The following is a 6085-nucleotide window of genomic DNA, read 5'->3' as shown; positions in this document are numbered from 1 at the left end:
GGAATGAACTGAATACCTTGGGGTGGGGGGACAAAAGACCTCCCCTTAAGTTCTGTGCCCACACCCATCTACATGAGAAGGATGCCCTATGAAGATCTGCGCATGAGCCTTTGTGGCTTAGTCCTTGTGACTTTTCGAGGGATCTGCCCTCAGAGATGACTTTTTAATCAGTCAGGGTCCTGGCGGTAAACAGGTGGCACGTTCCAAGCTTTAACTGAAGAGAGCTTAATGAAGGGACTATGTACAAAAGGCAGAGTTACGAGAGCAAGCAAGGAATAGTGGCGTGCCCAGGCACTGGCAGCAGTGGAAGCTGTTACCATCGCAGGCTGAAGGGAAAGGGGAGGAAGCCACCGGGGTTGCAGCCCCTGCCAGAACCATAATGAAGTGGGAAGTTCATTTTTTCCCCTGCCCTCTCCTCCCACCTGCCAGTTTCCTATTGGTACCTCTCATTGGCTGAACCCAGCAGGGACCCAGAGAGCAGAGGTGCCCAGGTGATGTAATCTTTCCAGGTCAGCTTCCTGGAGCTCAGAGAAGGACAGCAGCTTAAGAATGGATCTAGGTGGGGACAGCAAAATGACTCAGATAATTTCTTTGTGCCCCTGTTTACCTTCATTGCTGTGGAATCCTTGGCGATTGGGTATTCTCATCATGAATGCTCAGTATGAAAGATGCCAAGTATAGTCCTCAACCACAGTGGACAGAATGGCCCCCATGACTACTGGTTTCCTTGGGACCCATCTTTCTGCCTCCTTCCCACCTGATGCCATAGGGCTTTGTTCCATTCAACCAAACATCCAAGGCAACACATGTGCCAAGTGTGTACTGTGGTGGCACTGCCAAGCACTGAATGAGTTCATTTCTTCCCCAGCCCTTTCCTAGGAGGAGAAGTAAGGACATTTAGAATTAGGAGATGTTCAAATTTTATACAACCCAGAGAAGTGACAAAGCTGAACTAACAGTCCATCCTAGCAGGCCTGGGTCAGTGCTGAAATTGTGACCAGCTCCCTATAAACATGGCTACAACCAGGCGAATTGAGGACAGTGCCACACGTCCGTTTTACCTCCGTTGGTGACTACTTTTTGAAGAGAATCCTGATTCAGGGTCGTCTAGCTCCCTGTTATTCCATGTGGCCCATGGGCCAGCGACATCAGCATCACCCTGGGGCTTATTAGAAAGGCAGAATCTCAGGCCCTAACCCAGACCTACTGTCACAGAATCTGCATTTTTCACAAGATCCCCAGTTGATTAGTATTAGCACAACAAAATTTGAGAAGCACTGCCCTAGTCAATTAGGTTATATGTTCTCAGTTGTAACCTAATTAAAGAAATTCTTTCCAACCTACCTGGTGCCACTGGCCACTTGCTTTTGAGTATGGTGAGACCCTAGTATTTATCCACTTTACTTCAGCCACCAGTTGACTGGAGAACATACGCAGTGGAAAGGACTGGAAGATTACCGATAGCCAAGGGCTATGGTCCAACTATTTGTGTCCTCCGCCAAAATTTACATGTTGAAATCTTAATCCCCAAGGTGATAATATTCGGAGGGGGGAATTTTGGGGGTGATTATGCCATGAGAGCAAAGCCCTCAGGAGTGGGATTACTGCCCTTGTAAAAGAGACCCCAGAGGGATCTCTCACCCCCTCTGCCATAGGAAGTTACAATGAGACAACGGCTGTCTATGAGGAAGTGAACCCTCACCAGGCATGGAATCTGTAGGCATCTTGATCTTGGCCTTCTCAGCCTCCAGAACTGTGAGAAATAAATTCCTGTTATTTATAAGCCACTCAGTCTATCGTATTTTGTTATGGCAGCCCAAATGGACAAAGACACCAAAGATCACTGATTTAACTTGGAATTACAAACCAAGGCCAGGTTCTGGTAGGGGACCTGAGTCTAGAGCCTGGGTAATGGCAGGAATGTGGGCCTGCTTTTCCCCAGCCTTTTTGCTTGGAACACAGAGCTCTTCCCTTTAAGACACTTGTCCGTCTCTGCTCATTTTAGAACAGCAGCCCCCAACCTTTTTCCTTTTTGGCACCAGGGACCGATTTCATAGAAGGCAATTTTTCCACGGATGGGGTCAAGGGGGGAGGTGATGCTTGGGTGGTGATGCCAGCAATGGGGAACGGCTGTAAACACACATGAGGCTTCACTCACTCACCTGCCCCTCACCTCCTGCTCTGCGGCCCCCTGTTCCTAAATATCATGGAAGACAATTTTTCCACAGAGCAGGGGGGTGGGGGGCAGGGGAGGTGGAGCTCAGGCGGTGATGCATGGCCTGGTTCCTAACAGGCCACAGACTGGTACTGGGCTGCAGCCTGGGGGTTGGAGGCCGCAGTTTTAGAACCTCACCCTCTTCATTTGGTTTTGTGCCTCTATCTTAGTGATACCTTGTTACCAAAGTATACTAAAGAGGCTTTTTTTGTTGAATGTGAAACATGGACTTGAGCTAGCTTTAAAAAAGGCCAGGAGGGATTGATTTTAAATCTACAGGGGTGTCTCTTGGAAGCCACAGGCAGGCAGGCACCCAGGCCTTGGTACAGCAGGAACCAAGGACTCAAACCAACTTTAGGAGCCTCCATCTCTCCCTGTTACTGCCCTCTGCAAACTGCTTCTTCTCTGCTCTTTCCCTGCAGCCAGCCACTCAGCTTTCCCTTCCCAGGCCACACAATACAGCAGCCACCACCTGCCATTCCTGTCAAGGACCAGCTGCTATTGTGGGCAGGGTGGGTGGTTCACAGGTGCATCACAGGTCCTGCTGGTTCTGCTCCTGGCAGGTAGAGTGTTCGGACACAGGGAAGGGGGAGAAGGGAGCAGCATGGAGATCCAGGCAGTGGTCGCTACAGGGCTGTGGACATGGAGCTTTGGGGAAGAGCCTCACTCACCAGAACCCACTCAGTCCCCCAGATACCAGTAGAGGAAGCAAACTGACTTTTTTGAATCACTTATTAGATGCCAGGCATCATGCTAATCATCTTTCACATTATTTCCTTTCATCTTCACACAGTAAAAAAAATCCCTATGAGGGTATTATCAACTCCATTTTATGGATGGGAAAACAGATGCCCAAAAGAGTTACATTACCTGCCCAAAGTTACAGAGCCAGCAGTGGAGCAGCTGGCATTTATCCCACGGATCTTTCCACTCTAACACACTGTCCCTGGCACCTGGGTCAGAGCTACAGTCAGTGTCACTGATTGGTCAAATTGCCTGCTGTGAGCCTGGCCAGTCCAGTATCATCACAGGTGACCATGGAAATGTGTCCCTGGTTCCAGAAAAACAGGATTTTCAAACACTGCCCATTGGACTGTCACTGGCATTTGGCTCAGCCCAAGTTAAGTATGGCCAGTGTTGGTGGCTGATGAGCAGTGCCCCTTGATGGGAGAAGCAGCGCCAGGTGAGAGCCAGGCAACCTGGTCTCCCGAGAGAGGTCAGCGGGTGGTGAGTCAGGGGGCTATAAAAGGCCTGCAGCCCCAGCCAGCACTGCCCGAAATTCTTAGCTGATGAAACCCCCTGTAAGCCCCCCTCTGTGTCCCTGCCTGGCTTGGGGAGGAACACGTCGGCTCTCCTCAGGGAGGGGGCCCTACTTGGCAGGCCCCAAGACCAGCATTGTGCACGGTCTGTTCCGGCCTGCCTGGCCGGGCCCGGGGCCTGGGCTCATGGGCTATATTGAGGGCTGAGTCACCAGCCTGCGCCTGGGTCAGGCTCACGGTGACTGGCTGCTGGGGCCTGAGTCAGGCCCCGATTTATCCTGGAGAGCGACAGGCTCGGGTTTCTGGGGGCGGTGGGGGTGAGGGGGCTGACGGGAACCATCCGTTGGCACTCCGCCCTGTCCTCTGCTGAGACCATTCACTCGCTCCCCTAGGGCCCGCACACTGGCCTCTCCTCTCCTGGAGCAAGACAATGAATCAAAGAGGGAGAGTCAGGGAGACCATACTCAGGGTTCTTTCTCCACTTGCTGGGATTCCTCTGAACTCTCCCACCTTAACAGGGGCCCTCAGCGGACTTGGGACCTCAGATAAAGCCCATAAAGCAGGACTGCCAGCCATTGGGGTTTGTACAGATGCTGTCAGCTCTGAACTAACCCACCTTTCCCGTGTCCCTCCCCAGCAGCTCAAAGAGAGGAATCCATCCCTTCTCAGATCTGGACCTTGGGTTCTTCCTCAGGGTTTCGGAGGCAACACTACTGAACCTTGAGCTCCTGGCACCTCAGGTTGGCTGCCAGAAGTCTGCCATTTTATACACACACACACACACACACAGCTCCCTTGTGAGACCCAGCTATGTGTCCCAGGAGCCGGGCATTTCTCCACAGGAGCACTCAGCCTGTCAAATACATGGACAGCACTAGGCCCTGATGGTGGTTTTGGCCGTGGGATGGAGGTGGCTTGGGGGGAATGAGAGTTCTAGAGACAGGGAGAGGAGGTTGCCAACAGGAGAGTGGAATTCCTGAGCACCTCGTCACAGGCAGCCGACAGAACATGAGCCGCAGGGCCCAAGCTATTTATACCTCGCCTGTCACTATCAAGGCCCCCAGAGCTCCCCCCACTCCCAGCTACGCACAGCAGGTCCCTCTTCGGCTTCTGGTCCCTTCTCTACTCCTCCCCCTCCCTCCCTAAGGACCAGGCAATCTCATTAAATGAGAAGGGAAAGAAATTATTCATGCACCCCTGTCACTATAAGCACTGCTCCCCACAAAACCCAGAAGCTTCTTTCTCAGCTCCATAATGGGGATTACCCTCACTCGGCCCTTGGGAAGGAAGCCCCCAAAGGTGCTCGCTTTCCCTTCCTTTCCCCCAGGCCTGGGGGAGAAGAGGAATAAGTTAGAATGATTCCCCTAAAAGGTCCCAGAAGCTTCCCAAACCTTAATCATTGCATGGCTTGAGTTGGGGACTGGCTTACAGAAACTTCTCAGGCTCACATATGGCCTCCTACCCAGCTCAGTTAAACTCACTGGGTCTAGACGGATGGGAAAGCTGAGGAAGAATGGCCTAAGGGGGCAGGGGGAAGATACGGACACATATGTTACAGAATTGCAAGACACACCTTCTCCTTATATAAATATATCCTGTAACTCTCCTCCTCTCAGGCCCACTTGCCTGTTTAGGTGCCTCAGTTTCCCTGCTGTCCCCATCCCCCAGGCCTCTAGCTGTCTTTGGCTTGCCCAGAACCCAGTCCTGCCTAGCTGTCCTGGCTGGCTCACTCCAGCCCTCCCTGACCACTCTGCCCTGGCCCTGCCCACCCGCCCTGGTCACGTTTCCCCCTGGCTGCTCTGGCCTAGGCCCTCCCTGATTCTGCTGGCTAACCCACCCTCTCCCTGGGAGGATCCACTCTGTGGCCCAAATGGGCATGCTGCCCAAGGGGCTCCCTGGCACTACAAGACCAGAGTCCCTCCCTCCCCTCTCATCACCTTGGTTGAGTCAGACTGGGGGGGCGGGGGACACACAGTGTGAGTCACTGGGTACCCTTTTCCTGAGCTCAGCTTCATTCTGAGGCCATGAGGCCAAATGGGCTGGTGACAGGGACACTGAGTCAGGGGCAGCAGCCTTGGCTTTTCCCCCAGGACTCTGGGTTTGGGCTCCGAATTAAGCTTTTCTACCTGTAAAACTGAGCAATGAGTCTTCTCCCCTAATCGTCCTGGGCAATGTCCCTGCTTCCTCTCAGGCCATCTTTGCACAAGTGCACACACTTCCCTTCCCTGTCCACAGGTGGACAATACCCTGGGCTAGGAGCCAGGACTCTCAAGCCCTGTCAACAGCCCTGCCACTAACTGGTCCAGAAAATTCTGTCAACACCAGATCAGTGGGTTTAGCCCTAACCACTGGCCTCAGTTTCCCCATTTCCCTTCTTTAGTCCCTGCAGGGTGTGGAGGGAGCATATTGCATCCCCGACTGACAGTGCTCAGTTTTGGGGTGTTGCGTGCGGGTGGGGAACTGCCGCCCTCAGCCCCACCTTCCCGCGCCCCAGCACCGGCCCCCCACCCCGTCGCTCCTCCCGGGCCGCGCGGGGGAGGGGCGGCCGGAGGCGGGGCGTGCGGCTCGGCGCGGCCCCCACCCGCGGCCCGGGCGGCATTCCTGGGAGGCC

The sequence above is a fragment of the Lemur catta genome, chromosome 11 (genome assembly GCF_020740605.2).
Source record: "Lemur catta isolate mLemCat1 chromosome 11, mLemCat1.pri, whole genome shotgun sequence".
NCBI classification, from domain to species: domain Eukaryota; kingdom Metazoa; phylum Chordata; class Mammalia; order Primates; family Lemuridae; genus Lemur; species Lemur catta.
This window is presented reverse-complemented; position numbering follows the sequence as displayed.